Genomic DNA, 16689 nt, shown 5'->3' with positions numbered 1-16689 from the left:
AGTTTCTATACCCACTGTATGTATATATATTAAATATATATGCCATTAAATCTTGTCTCCCTAGTAAACAATAATAATAAAAAAAAAAACTTGACTTCACAGAAAAAAAAGATAAATAGCACATTGTAATGATGTTATTTCATGATGTAATTTCCCACCAACTGCAATAGATTGTCAGCATGAATCCAGCAAATGTACAACAAACTATTAGTTAAACATGGTAAGCAAAAGCAACAATAAATAAATCCAATTTCTCAGATTCCAGCACTTAATGTTTTGTAATGGCTTTTACTTCTGGGAAAGTTTTTAATACAAGCAAGCATACAGTACGTCCCTGCTGTGCACACTTTACATTTCTCTATATCATGTCTAGCTGACAGGGCTGTGTTTTATCATTTAACCTGGTCTGATTCAAATTTTATTTTTAAGTGTGTTTTATATAGAGCGAGTTTTTCTCTAAGGCAGTGAGTGTGTGGGCGTATTGCTATTGTCACTCACACAATTTGTGGTCTTGTCAGAAGGTTGTAAGCTCCAGCAGACACTCTATCAAGTACACTAACATGGTGACAGCAACAAAAAACTACAGTATGAGGGCAGTTCAAGTCAAACCGGGACTTTTGATTGTACAGAATGACAGAACACAGTTAATAGAGTAAAAACTCCCTTTAAAAAAAAGAAATGATCATAAGTCCCTGTTTGACTTGAACGCCCCTAGTTCTTCAGGCTGAATGTTAATAGTGTACTTGCGAGCTGTGTCGAATCAGAAGGGAATTAGGTGAGCTTTTCGTACATGGTGTAAACACGGCACTAGGTTCTCGTTTAAGACATGAAATGAACTTTTCCTTTGAAGTCAGTGTCCACCTGTTTTTCCAGGTGGCGTTGGTGCCTTAGATATCCTAACCCCGATGGCCCCTTCCTCCAGCCATCCTGCTTTGCTAAATCTGGAAATAAAAATCTGGCAACCTGACAAATTGATTGTGTTAAGAGAATCCATCATCTGTCGCGTGTTTAAGCCAGACACTGATGGAAGCAGACAGACAGGCTGTCAATGACAGATTCGATTACCATCTGGGAGACAGTAGGTGCTAATTAACAATGAAAGGAACAAATAATAAGTAAATACCAGTTACACGTGATGCTGCTCCTAATTTGTCATCATTTCGCTGAGAGAGAGAGAGATGTACTGACTTGACATGGCTTTCACACCCGGAGCTTTAGACGGCCAAAAAGTACTGTAGAGGCAGATGCAGTTCTATTAGTTTAGCTTTTAGAAAACTGCTTATAATAATAATAATTTAATAATAATAATAATAATTAATAATAATTAGAACTTTATTAATCCCTGAGGGAAATTGCTTCTTAGCATATCCCAGCCTAACTGGGTTCAGAGCGCAGGGTCAGCCATATGATACAGCGCCTCTGGAGCAGTTTGGGTTAAGGACCTTGCTCAAGGGCCCAACAGTGGCAACCTGGTCGAGCTGGGGATCGAACCGCCGATCTTCTGATCAGTAACTCAGTGCCTTAACCCTTTGAGCTACCACTGCCTTTAATTTTTGCATATCCCAATTAGGAAACTGGGGTCAAAGCGCAGGGTCAGCCAGCTTGCAGCGCCCCTGGAGCAGATAGGGTTAAGGGCCTTGCTTAAGGGCTCAACAGTGGCAGCTTGGTGATGCTGGGGCTCGAACCTCCGACCTTCCGATCAGTAACCCAGTAACCTGCAGCCATAACCAACTGAGCCACCACTGCCCTAAACACTTATGAAGCGTTTCTTATTTCTCTGCAAAATTTTTTTTTGTTTTTATTTTCATTTTGCTTACTGGAATGGCCATAAATGGCAGAATACCAAATCAGGTCCCAATTCTGTCAGCCTAGAGCAAGTATCTGACACTATCATGGGCACAGAGTTACAGAAACCAGTTGGAAAAAGAACTGGAATAAGTAAAAAAAGGTTTCCCCCCACCTCCCAATAATTGTTCTAGTCTGTGCTGATTAAAACCTTAGATTCCTATTTTGATGAAAAAATTGGATTTTTGATGATGCTTGGTGTTTGAACGTGGGACCTTCTGATCAGAAGTCCAATCCCATAACCACTGAGCCACCGTGCCCTGTCCTTACACCAATGTGTTCTGCTGCTGTAGTCCATCCTCCTCAAGGTCAGATGTTTTTCTGCTTGTTTCTGAGTGATTGACCTGCTACTGTATATCCTTCCACGTAGCTCAAATTAATCTATTATCAAGTGCTTTGTTAATGTTAAATGTTAATTCTGTATCCAACAAACATCAAATATGTTAAATTTTTGAGTCATTTTTGTATCCTTTTATTTCACTACATTGTATGATCATATGATTTGCAAAGAAAGACATTTCTATTATTAGTGTCAGTCAATCCAGATTTATAAATAATTAACATTCACGCTCATGTTTTCCCACAATGAATGCGAGATGTAATCTCCTCTGACCTGCATGTCAACACCTGTTCTCATAGCAACATGAAGCCCCCCCCCGCCCTTGTTAATGTCATGCAGCCTCTGATGACTATGGTGTTGGAGGCCATGAAAGCAGATAGAGAACTCGAACCCATTCCCGTATGTGGTGTTGAAGGTTGTTTCCTCCAAAAATGACAAATGCTAACATTGTGGTTAAGAATCAATTTCACCGGACTCCTTTTTTCCCCCAATTACTTCTGTCCCCACCTTTTTCTGTCCTTGGGCTCAATGTCCTCCATCAAGACCGGCCCATATGTCAGCTGCTCAGCAGACTGCATCTGAGGTGGCGTCTTGTTTCTTCAGCGCACCGTGATTGAGACACCATGAGCCGTGTGAAGCACGCGAAAAAATTGCCTTTTGTATCTGTAAAGCACCGTAGCTGGAACAATCACATCAAGCCTCGCTGCTACGCTCACAGATGATGTGTTCGTTATGTAGCAGCTAACATTGTGATGTAACATGGCTCTTCACTTTAATAAGACAAGCTGCAAAATGGAAAGCTTCTTACTGTATGCTGGATAAAACTTGAAATGAGTCTATCTAATGATGGTCATACTGTAGATCTTAAAACGTTTCACTCCTTAAGCAATATCACACAAGAGGGAGTGCTGTTGTGCTGAATATCAGCAGAGATGTGATGCAGCTGCAGTTATTCAATACAACAGCACGACATCTAGTGTGATACTGATTTCACACAATGGTTTCGCAAACACAATTTTATCAACTGATTATGATTTGTTTGTTTGTTTAACCAGTTATTTTGCTCCGCCAACACAACATCCTTCTGCGACTGGTGGAATTAACTAACCATGACTGGTGGAGCTCACAACCAAAAGCTGGAGTAATAAACAACGGTGAAAGTAGTTTGCAATTCTTACTGGTACTCCTGTACTGTACTGTATGTAGCCGAAAGGAGAGCAGAATAAAATATGGATGTTTCTCTTTATACTTCTACTTTAACATCCATCATCGGGTCCCAGGTTTAAATCCCAAATAGTGTTAAATGGAGAGCTAGTGCACTTGGGTGTATAATCACTTGGTTAACACACAGAGTAGTGCCCTTATTCCGGGCTTAGAGAGGGAATTGAGATTTGAAATGTTAGAAGCTAGTTAGCCCTACGCATAAATACACCAATACAGTCAATTATGGAACAACAGTACAACAAAAAAAAAAAAAAACAGAAAAATAAAGACAGTAAAATCCCCAGTGGTGATTTAACACTTTCAGAGTTAATTTGAGTCTAACAGGACTCATATACCGTAAACACTGCTGGATGTTTAAGTGTTAAATCCACACTGGGGAATTTGCTTTGTAGAAGCAGTTACTCAAAAGACAAAGTGTTGTTTAAAATGTTATCAGGTGTGTTTTCTTGCTGAAAGTGCTTATGCGACTGGTTTTAAATGTGAGTTTTGTCAGGCAGCTGCTCTCTCCTCCGTCCAGATGACGGAATGCTCGCGTGATTAAAGTCTGGTGGAGCTCCTGCGGTGCGGACTGACATAGTATATAGTATATAGACAGTATAGTACATGTCCCACATTTACAACATGTCCCAACGGTTAAGGCTGTATGTTACTGATTGGAAGGTTGGGGGTTCGAGCCCCAGCACTGCCAAGTTGCCACTGTTGAGTCCTTGAGCAAGGCCCTTAACCCTATCTGCTCAAACTGGCTGACACTGCACTCTGATCCCACTCTCCTATCTTGGATATGCTGAAACATTATTTCACTCTGCTGTGAAATACATTTGAGAAATAACGGAATATAATTATTTATTTATTATTCATACCAATTGGTTCTTTCTCTATCACGGCTTTCAGCTGTGTGCTGTATTATATCCATATCTATACTTCATGCGGAGAATTATTCATTTGTTTATTCATTCTGCACACAGTATGAGTGATGCGACTGTAACGTTCTGCGATTCAATGCTATCCGAATTCTTAATGCTGATTGGTCACATGCTGTAGATCAATTTTGTAGGTGCAAGCTATGTGGGAGGTGTTTAAAATATATATATATATTTATTGATTATGTATTTCTCAGAGCGTTAGTGCTACTCAAAATGTATTCGAATGGTCTGTTTTAACAGGGTGGATAATATCTAACAACAAGTAATGAAACACTCGGCAGCAGGGCTGTGTTTCAGATGTCTTTGTAATGCCTTTTAAACTTTTTTTCCTCTTATATAAGAGCATTAGGGTTGTTGTTTTTATGTATTATATTTTATCAGGATGCACCTTTGATAGAGGAAGGGGAGGAACTTTCCAACAGTGTTTGACTGATGGTACGTATACGTAGTATCCTAATAACTCAGAGTAAGGATCTATTAATATAACGGAAACCTTAAAGCATATTTGTAACTTGCTCTTTAATAAGAGTGTCTGTCAAATGCATAAATATAAATGTCTCGACCGTGCCTATACTGCATTGCTGCCATGTGATTGGCTGATGAAGAGGCCGGTGAGTGTATTTACCTTGGGGAAAATGTTTAAACATGTCATGCTATTCTGCAGTTCCTATTCTTTAATCTTTCTGCGCACCGATACATGTGGAACAGAGCATTTTACCATTCGCAGAAAGGGCTTCTTTTTTGTGTCTCCTCACATGAAAAGCTGATGCCTCTTACGTCTTCCAGAAGACATGAAGCTTGTCAAAACATCTGTTTGAACTGCTGCTCAGAGAACTTCAAAGAGCCGAACACTCTTGGAGGGAACATCGAGGTCTGCTCGAGTCTGTCTTTGTGAGCTGCCAGAAGTCTTATAATTCGTCAGCAGTACTAGCGATTGTTAGGAGAGCAGAACTAAGTCATTTTTAGGACACAGCCCACTTAGCCAGTTACACCACTCGGGAGCCAGCAGCCTCACATATCAGCGGATCTTCTGAGCGCCGCGTTCGACTTGGCAGGTCTGCTTCACGGCAAAGCCAGCAGAGAGTGTGAAGCCAAACTCTATCAGCAGCTCTCGGTCTGAGCTGCTGGCTGCGAAATTCGTTCGGAACTCTGAATCTGCCCCACGTGCCCTGGTCGATCCACTGGGGCATCACCATCATGACACTAGCTCGTGTGCTGCTGCTTATCAGGCCAAGCTGGCTGTAGCTTCCTTCAAGGCTCGAAGTGAAGTAGAGCCCCCTCCCCTTAGTGCTTAATACACAGCCTGCCTCGTTAGCACAAATGATTAATATTCATTCTGTTTTGGAGAGAGGCAGTGTGTGTGTGTGTGAGATTAAGGGCAACATTCACTGGGGCTTTGGTGGATCTGGATTGTAAGTGTAAAGGTCTTCTAGGTCTGACGGCCATGCTGTAAATTCTTTAAAAAAAAAAAGGACATACTTTACTTCCTGTAAGTCTACTTGGATCGTCTACGTCACCGGAAAAAAATCCAGTGTGCATACATCTGCCTGACGAATTCATATTCATTAACTTGTGTGTAAATCGGTGATATGCGAAATGACATTTGAAGATGAACGCTGCATGCATAAATGGTTGTACCTGCGTTCAGCTCCGATGGTTTTTATCGATACTGCCCTAGCCTCTGTGAGGCTGCAACTGGAAAAATGTCTCCGTCTTCAGGAAGTAGCAGATACACACATCAGAGATGAGTACAGCTCCAGTGATTCGGAAAATATGGAATATATCATACACGACACTGTGCTACCTTCTATAAAGTCTGATAAAAAATTCAGTGACCCGTGTCAGCGCAAAATAAAACTACACTCTTCTATGACTATATGCTGCGAGTATATGTGTTTCAGAGGAAAGCCACGGATTAAACAATATCCACATAAAACTGAAACACTCGCTCTGCCGCTTATCCTGTGCATGGGTTGGGAGGGCTGGCGTCTATCCTGGGAGATCCAGGGGGAATAGGTGAGTACAGGGTGACAAGCAGGGTCTTTGGGTTGAACCTGGAGGAAATCTCATTTAACATAAGGAGAACATGCAAACTGTACAGAGCCTAGAATCGATCCCTGGATGTGCAAGGCCACAACGGTACCCACTACACCTAAAACAAACACCTTCCTCTTTTATTCATGCCTTCGAACAAGAAATGAGTGGACACATCACTTATGCTCAGCAAAGCCCTTCCCGTGAACTCTTTTCAGCCACGCAATTTGCCAAACAATTAGCAAGCTGATGAATAAGTAATGGAGTGTTTGAAATAAACAAAGCCTGTGATAACCCAACAAAAGGTTGCTAATAGGAATGCGTGCACACTCAGTACACAGGGACAAACTGTTAACTGCAGTGACAGATTGTGACAGGTGTTTTGGGATCACAGCTTCATGCTTGTTAAGTGTGCACTGACAGGGACCAAAAATACATCTCATAATCTCATCATGATTCTCCTATGGGCTGAAGATTTAAGAGGCAAGTTGGGGGAAAAAAAAAGTCATTGAGATGCACGACCAGAGACTCTGAGGGTTCCGAAAATTGCATTATAGTAAATTATAAATGGAAATTAAAGTCGGTAATTTAAAATCCTTGATTAGAATAAATGATGCGATATTAGTGAATAATCAAAAGGAAACTAAGGCTAATGCCATGGCCCTGGACTTAAGGGCCACTGATAATTAAATTTGTTTGTGTTAGAGAATAGAGGCCACTTTTTAAAAACCACACCAACACAACTAATCAGAGGCAGTTATCAGAATAAGTGGCTGCTTGAATGGATGAGGACATGGCACTCGGGGACAATGCGGAACTTGCATTCACAGGGTCCTGTGAAATATTATATACAGTGCATCCGGAAAGTCTTCACAGCGTATCACCTCTTGCACATTTTGTTATGTTACAGCCTTATTCCAAAATGAATTGAATCACTTTTTTTCTTCAGACACACAACACCCCATAATCACAACATTAAAAAAGTTTACTCAATTTAATTTTATTTGTATAGCGCTTTTAACAATTGTCATTTTTTTTGCAAATTTATAAAAAAAACAACAACTAAGAAATCACATGTACATAAGTATTCACAGCCTTTGCTCAATGCTTTGTCGATGCACCTTTGGCAGCAATTACACCATCAAGTCTTTTGGAATATGATGCCACAAGCTTGGCACACCTATCACCTATAGTTTCGCCCATTCCTCTTTGCAGCACCTCTCAAGCTCCATCGAGTTGGATGTAGGGATGGTACTGGTGATGTAAGTTCAATCTTTGTTTCAGTAGACCAAAGAATTTTGTTTTTCATGGTCTGAGAGTCCTTTAGGTGCCTTTTGGCAAACTCCAGATGGGCTGCCATGTGCCTTTTACTAAGAAGTGGCTTCTGTCTGGCCACTCTATTATATAGGCCTGATTGGTGGATTGCTGCAAAAATGGTTGTCCTTCTGGAAGGTTCTCCTCTCTCCACAGAGGACCTCTGGAGCTCTGACAGAATGACTATCAGGTTCTTGGTCACCTCCCTGAGTAAGGCCCGATCGCTCAGTTTAGATGGCCGGCCAGCTCTAGGAAGAGTCCTGGTGGTTTCAAACGTTTTCCACTTAAAGATGATGGAGGCCACTGCGATCATTGGGACCTTCAAAGCACCAGAAATTTTTCTGTAACCTTCCCCAGATTTGTGCCTCGAGACAATCCTGTCTCGGAGGTCTACAGACAATTCCTTTAACTTCATGCTTGGTTTGTGCTCTGACATGAACTGTCACCTGTGGGACCTCAAATACTGTAGACAGGTGTGTGCCTTTCCAAATCATGTCCAATCAACTGAATTTACCACAGGTGGACTCCAATTAAGCTGCATAAACATCTCAAGGATGATCAGGGGAAACAGGATGCGCCTGAGCTTAGTTTTGCAAAGGCTGTGAAGACTTACAGTATGTACATATGCTTTCTCAATTTTTTTTATTATAGCTGCAACTTCACACCTACTGTATGTACAGTACTATAATACTTAGTACTGTATTAGTGTGTTGGTTTGTACCTAATTTTATACCCTAGTTTATTAGGTACTTCCCCAGATTTGTGCCTCGAGACAATCCTGTCCTGGAGGTCTACAGACCTCCAGGATGTTTGTTCTTAATTACAAAGAAGATAGATACTGTAATATGCAATGAATCATCCACAGTATGACTAATAAGAAAAATAGAGGTAAATGGGGATGTCCCAGCAAAAAGAGGGAAACTATTTGATTTACATTACATTTAAGCCATTTGGCAGACACAATTTTCCAGAGAAACAGAAGTGCATTGAAGTTTCTATTACTAAATACATCCTGACACTGGTTCCCTAGGGTACAGACTTTTACTGACTGTTTTTTTTTCAGTTTTTGTTGATTCAGGTACTTAAGGAAAACGCAGGTCTTTGGATGTTGTTTGAAGACAGCCAGTGACTCAGCTTTTCAAACATCTAGAGATTTTACCACCTGGATGTCAGAACAGAAAACAGTCTTGATGCATGCCATCCTGATGCCCTAGGAGATGGTGATTACCTCTAGTCAAGTAGCACTAGAGGATTTGAGGGAGCATAATGCAGTGTGATAAGTGTTTTGAGGAGGTTAAGTGCCGGTCAGTCTTTTGGCGTTGTAGGCAAGCATCGATGTAGTAAATCTGATTGCGGACAGCTATAGGAAGCCTGTGGAGGAAGCGTAGCAATGGGGAGGGAAGGGAAAATTTAGGGCGATTGAAATCGTGTCCTGCAGTTGCATTCAGGATCAGTTGCAGAGGTTGAATGGCTTATGAAAGCAGACATGCCAGGAGTGATTTGCAGTAGTCCATCCCCAAAGGACAGAACAAGCATCTGAACATGGCCAATGTGGATAGAAATGAACGAATCATTCAAGAAAAAAAATAACATAAGCATTCCAGATTTGCAGCATGACAAAAAAGACAATTGATTGTCCATGGTTACCACAAGGTTGCATACAGTGACCAAATCTGAGAGCATAAAATTGTCCAGCGAGCTCGCAAGAGCCTGGTGGTGGGTGATTCACTTGAGATGCATACTGTAGCAGTTAAATACTATTAATATTAATACCACCTAAGATTTGATTTGGGCTTCTCTTGTGCCACTGGTGCCGCTCTGGCCCCTCTGGGTGTGACTAACAGGGCATCTGGGGGTGTCTGGCACCGGGAGGTTGGCGGTGTTTTTTTTGGATGCTGTTGGGATCAGACTAATGGATCCTCAATCAGATCGGGATCTGTCTAGTTTGAAGTCTGGATCAGCAGTCTTGGGCTATTTGCCTACTGGGCCCCCTGTGCAGCAGGCTGTGGTGCGTTGGGTGTTCTAATGCCTGTCTATCATAACCATCATGGAATTCTATCAGCGATTTGGGCTGCATTTTCTGTGGGATCAGAACAAACGGGCTAGCCTTCGGTCCCTGCAGGCATGGGTGAGCCTTGGTACCCATTATCCCGTTGCCAGTTTGCTGGTGTATAGTTGGTGAACAAGGTTGGTTAGTTCACCTGACGGTGGTGCTGGTGTTATAGTTATATATTTTGTAAAAATGGTATTCATAGATGCAGAACAGGCCTGGAGATACATAACATAAGGCACACCGAAGTCCTGAGTGGTGCAAAAAAAACCTCCTTAATGGCCAGAGTTCCCCAAATAAGATCCAGAACCCTTTATGAATTTATAAATTTATGAACATATTATAAATGTTTTCACAACCTACTTTTTTAAAAATGGCATGCAATTTGTACAGTAAGAACGTACAATCTTTACATATCTAAAGTAAAAGTTGTTAAGATGATGGGAGTGGAGTTTCATACTAGCCTTTTAGATGTTCAGTAATATGCTACTTGTTTTGAAGATGGTTAGTAATATTAATATAATTTTTTTGTGCATTTCCTTAGGGATAGAGTAGAACTATGACCCACCTTTTATCTCCAACCATAAATGAGAAGGTAGCCTGGGCTGGAAAGCTGTCCCGGTGTGTGGTTACATATTCGCTATAATCTTATTGATCTCAGTCCGAGGCAGTGAGGGTCAGCAGACAGTCACTCTATAATCTATTTGTTTTTAGCATAGCCTCACCTGGTGTCACATTAAAGATCAACTGTAATCAAAAGCAGAGCAAGCCTCCTGCCTCTATTAATACAAATTCTTGGATGAACAGGATGGCTTCTCTGAAAGAACACTGTGTTGTAAGAGTCTGCAATAAATGTCAAATGCTATTGACAAGAATGTGGTTCAGTAAGTATGGATTTTTACATTCGTTTAGCAGCCTCGAGAAGGCATCTCATCGTCTGCGCACTCGGCGGCGTTCCTATGGGACCGACCTTCAGGATCAGCCTGCTGTCACAGTTTTGCTATGCTAACAGTGAGTAGCGTGTGCCTCACAGGCCTACAGTGGTGTGAGGGTAAGGAATAGGTCACAGCTCCGCTGCTGGAGCATGTCTGACACTGACAGCTCAACTTAAGGGTTTCAATTTGTGATCCTGAATGTCTGAATGATGTTCAGAGGGTGCATTGTATTAATATGTCACATTTTATTCTTCTTCTTCTGACATTATCAATAAACGTATTTAAATATTAGGCTGCAGGGTCATTGGTTCTTTCCTGAGCTTAGGTTAATATATGTGTGGAGGTCCGTCTACATGGATTTCCTTCTGGTTCTTAGGTTTTTTCACATTAATTAGAAACACACCATTATGTGGATTCCATCCATCCATCCATCCATCCATCCATCCATCCATCCATCCATCCTTCTAGAAACCTCCTAGTCCAACGAGGGACTGTAAAGGCCAATGATGAACATTGTACTTATTCCCATTTTTACAACCGTGCTACAGTAGGATCTACCGTAATCTGCATGTCCTTGGACTATGGGAGGAAACCCCAAGGCATGGGAAAAGCATGCAAACTCCACACACACAGACCACAAAATGGGAATCAAACCAGAACCATGCAGGTACAAGGCAACAGTTCTGACCACTAAGCCTGACAGTTTGTAGATTTGCTTATGTAGATGAATATTTAGCAGTATTCCAAGAGTCCTTATATTTCCTAGAACATTCTTCAGGGATTCTCAGTTCCCATTCATCTGCCTGTCTGTTCGCCACAAAACAACAACAACAACAAAAAAAAAATGTGTGTATAAATATTAAATCCAATTTTAGTTCATAATGGTTCCTACAGTAGTATTAGCAGCCTCATTACCAAACAAAGCAAATAATAATTTTCAGTGATATACAGCAACTTTTTGATGGTATCCCAATATACTTGAATATGTGAATAATTAAAAGGGCCAGGTTAGATCAAAGAACTATTTCAATCTGAGAGGTAAAGCTGAGCTTCCACAGAGCAGCTGAGTTCAACATCCTTGTCTGTTTTCTTATTCGTAATGTCAAGTCCAAGTGTCCAGCAGGTGTTATTAATTTACCACCCACTCTGGACTTTGATTACCTGCCCTACAGGAGCAGCACAGCCTGTCTCACTCCCTCACGCTCCGCACAGCTGTCCATGCTCCAGCTGCAATTGTTTCACACTGTTTTATGCGTGTTCATAATAGCATGATCTTGACTGTGCACAGGAATCTTTGTGTACATGATACGTTTAATACAGCGCCTGTACCTGGATAGAAATGCAATATAAAAACTATATATCTCACAACATATATATTTTTTTATTATTATTTTGAACCATATAGACAATACATTGTGATAGATTCCATTTTTATGTGGGTATTACCTGAGATTCTAGCTTCCTCATAAGCATAGCTATAGACTTATTTATGGAGTAATAAGGTTTTAACAATAGCTGCAGTGGTTTCAAGGCTTTAAATTGTGTTCACTTTAACTTGATTTACAAATATAATAAGTAGGCTATCGCTGCTATCTAGTGATTATTTATGCTACATAAGGGGCATAAATGTAAAACCTATAAGTTTAATTTGTCAATCATTTAGGTTTAATTAATGAGTTAATGTTATATTTTGATTCTTTAATTAATTACACTTTATAAAGACATACCATTTATACCGTATGTCTCTTTGAGGATAACAAGCTTTACATGCACAACAGAGAAGATATAATATATTTTTTTGCACAGTTTATACTGGATTTTAAAATTAGTTTTCTTGCACAGAGAAAGGTCTTTAAATGGTCTCTATGTTCTGGAGGCAAAACTACTGGTGGCTGCCTTTAATATTCAACAAATAACTTTCTAATTCTTGTAACAAACTATGAACTACAACAAAAGAAACTGGAATTGAGACAAGCTATTAAAATAAAATCGAGCACCATTTGTAATTAGTGTCTCTCCACTGGCCAGTTCTTGACACGTTGCACAGAACACTAACAGTACTATACAGTTCAAGATCCATGATGATGGCCCACTGCCTGCTGACAGCTTTATTGGTTGGTGACAGTCATGGCAGTTTAATTACACAGTAGCGGATTGGTCAAGTGCACACACCCGGTTGGATGATCAGTTCCGGAAAAAAACAATTGTTTAAAACGTTTTAGTATTAACCCTAACACTATTGAGTTACATCTATTACAATTTGCAGACTTCCACCAAGTCAGCTATTGTCACATGTATATACATTAGAGCCAATTTGACTTTTTCTTCTGATTTGATTTTTTCATGTAAGATAAAAAAAAATGTAGTGCTGTCTTATAGTTTGAAGTTAGTATGATGCTGGAAGACCTACAGTATCACCCCCAAACTGAGCCTGCTGTGACGTCCAGTCCACAGTACTGTACAAGGAGTAGACTGGCTGTTTGCTTGTCATATGATTGAATAATGAACCAAATGGACGAGTTAATGATGATGGATGAGAAAAGTTATAATAAGGAGCATAACAAATAACCAGGTAATGCAAGCAGCTGAAATAGTATTTAATGTTATTTTCTGCATTTAATTAAATACAGACTCTACTTAACAAAAAGTTTAAATGCATGGACTGTATATTATAAAGATGCAGATTAACAATAGGTTGTTTATATGCTGTATAAACCTCAGCAGCAACCTCATTTCCCCTCTCGTCTGTTCCAACCACTGATGTCCTGGATTCCTCAGACTACATGGCCTTCAGGGAGCAAAGTGTTAAGAAATAAGGAGTGCCTGAAGATTTTTGCACAGTTCTGTATATAGACACACACACATAGGTAAAAAAAATTTTTTAGCTCAGAGGCATTAAAATGAATGTTTAATTTTCCTCAAAGTTATTAATAAAAAGGCCTTCATTTGATGGCTTATTTTTCCTATTTGATTTAAATTGGATCTATTTAATTTTTAAATTTCTGTCCCAATTCAAAGCAATAATCATTTTGACAAACGAGAACACAGTGACACCCGAGTTTCTGAATATCAATGACCTGAATTCAGAAATCTAATTTATTTAATGTGACCCTTAAGGCCTTTGCTGAATGTTAAGGGCTTCTGATATAGCTGACTTCTAAATATATAAATATATTAATGCGTGTTAAAAACCTATCAAGATATCCGTGCACCTTTTTAGACAATTCTGACAAGGAGGGCAGGGTGATATGTTTATTTGTCTTGGCAGTTTGAGAGAAATGAAGAATAAATGTTATTAATGTAACCTACCAATGCTAAGACAAAAAAAAAATTAATAAAATAAATACAGAATTGTGTATGAGTTAATGGGTCTAATAGATAATGTAGGACCGTCTTAGTATTAATCATGACAGTCCCTTCTTTATTCTAAGGTTACTTTAAGTAAGCCACAATTTGTATTGTCCTTGTTAGATTATCTATATAATATGTTATTTGTTTTTGTTTATATTAATAAAAGCTGTTTATTTTTATAATAAATGTTATGAACATATCTGCATAATAATAATGATCCTTTGTTCCATCTATCTATCTATCTATCTATCTATCTATCTATCTATCTATCTATCTATCTATCTGTCTAACAATTCAATTCAATTAAATTCAATTTTATTTGTATAGCGCTTTTAACAATTGCCATTGTCGCAAAGCAGCTTTACACAATCAAAAGAGTTATTTAAGATTGTATGGAATGTGAGTGTGTATGAATCAAAATGGTCAGATTGTCCCTGGTGAGCAAGCCGAGGGCGACAGTGGCAAGAAAAAACTCCCTGAGATGGTGATAGGAAGAAACCTTGAGAGGATCCAGACTCAACAGGGAACCCATCCTCATCTGGGTGAAACAGAAAGCAGTAAATGATCTGCATGTATACAGTGTGTAGGGTGGCAGGCAGTTCAGTAGAACAGTTGATTTTAATATGGAGTCCAGGTAGTTATTGGAGGCTCAGGTAAACTCGTAGGAAATTCCAGTTCTGAACTATGGAGCAACTGCAGCCAAGTCCTCAGAGAAACAGCTGTCAACACCAGTCGAGGCCAGAACCGTCTTCATGGTAGAGTGAAACCGTCCCCAGACACCGGACGCAACCCAAAGAGACACACGAGGCATCCATGTGATGAGATCTCCAACCAGAAGCGGTCCAACCTCACTACTAACACAGATGAGTTCTACTTCACGTCTGTACACACTGTGCAGACATAAACATCATTCCCTGTTTATTATTATTGCTTTTTGGGTGCATGGCTCATTTGACCCCTTTTTATTGTAGGAAATCAAATTTTTGTTTTTTTTTGTTTTTGGAGCTCAAGTGAAGTTAAAGAGCTCGAGGTGACGCATGGCCTCTGTGGCACACTGCCCTGCTGCTCGTTACATTCACTGGCTTCTGAGAAGAAAATGAGGCATTAAACCATGCTCACACAGACAGCGATGCTCTGACCCACACACATTTTCTCTATTTCTCTTTATTTATTTATTTATTTATTTATATTTTTTTTTCCCCTTGCAAAGCTTTTAATGTGTCAAATGGATATTTGTGACATGGAAGGTTTGTTCTTGCTAGAGAACTCATTTCTCCAGCAGTCATAGTGAGCTCAGAGTAATGCATGCTCTGAAGGCTTTGTTGCCATGGTAGTTACGCAATTCAGCACATTTACACATTAGAAACTTAAATGTTGAATAACGTCTATGCATATGACTGTAAAAACTGTATACGTGCACATTGGTTGCTGATTAATATATTTACAAAAGGACTCATTGTGGCAGGAAAAAAAAAAAAAAACCCTTTTGGGAATTAAAACCCAAGCGGTGATGTTGGTGTTTTTTCTGGGACTGGGAAGCTCGATTCGATGACACACTGTTTCCTGAGTTAGACGCTCATCATCATCATCTGCCTGTTATACCGCAGCGCTACTATCCATGCTAATTTATTTAAAAAGCTTTGGTAGCTGTAGACATCTCAGATGGTTTCAAGTTGAACCCGTGTCCATATCCTGTTAGCATTCCCAACGTCAACAGAAGGACGATACTTAAACAGAACAGAAAACAAGAGCCACTGTGGCAAGTGCAGTGGTGCACTGAGCCTCTCCGTCTTCAGCAGATGGCTGCTTTCTCTTCAGTTGTGTGGATGAGGAGCCTCAGGCAGCTGATGTTCTAAGACAGATCTATGAAAACAAGCATTTGGCCCTGTTGGCAACGGGCACCTATGGCTACTGTTTGGGAGTTCAGCACATATACACACACTGCCAACTGTCTGCTCACCCTCACAATGACAGACTTCAACAGATACAGTACACACCGACTTACAAAACTGTCAACATTCATTCTCTCTCTTTTTTCTCTCTCCCTTTTTTTGCTTTGTAAAGGATTAGGAAATCACTAACAGGCTGGTGATAGTACTGTACATCAGCAGAAAAGAAGAACAGTGATACAGTAACATCACTACCAATCGACAGTGTGTTGTGGATTGTCTGACAGGTTCTTCCAGCTGCACATTGCCAGGGATTTCTCAACCATTAGAGCAACAAGCTTTCACAGAAGAAATTCTCAGTACTGCACAGTAGAAGGTAAGCAGACTGGCCTCATGTCATTAGTAATAAGGCAAACTGCTGACAATGTAACTACAGTAACAGCCTCTTTTGATCTATTCGGATACATTTTCCTGGTCAGATTCAACACTTTACTCAGAGTCAGGGTCATGGTGAAACACACCCATTCACACTTAGGGGTAATTTATATATATAAATATATTTACCAGCATGTTTTTGAGAAACCAAAGAAAGTGAGAGGAGGAACATCCTAATCTTCAGTTAGACACAAACCCAAAGAGTCAAACTGGGGACCCTGGAGCGAACCATATTTAATACTGTCAAATCCGCGCAATATAGGTCCTAATATATGCTCTTATCCATTTCATGTCTGAGCTTCAATATCATAAAAGTTAAATTGTGTCTGTGGGCAAAAGAGTAGGCTGA

This window comes from Clarias gariepinus, chromosome 12 (assembly GCF_024256425.1).
Source record: "Clarias gariepinus isolate MV-2021 ecotype Netherlands chromosome 12, CGAR_prim_01v2, whole genome shotgun sequence".
Taxonomy (NCBI): domain Eukaryota; kingdom Metazoa; phylum Chordata; class Actinopteri; order Siluriformes; family Clariidae; genus Clarias; species Clarias gariepinus.
Note: the sequence above shows the minus strand (reverse complement) of the source record.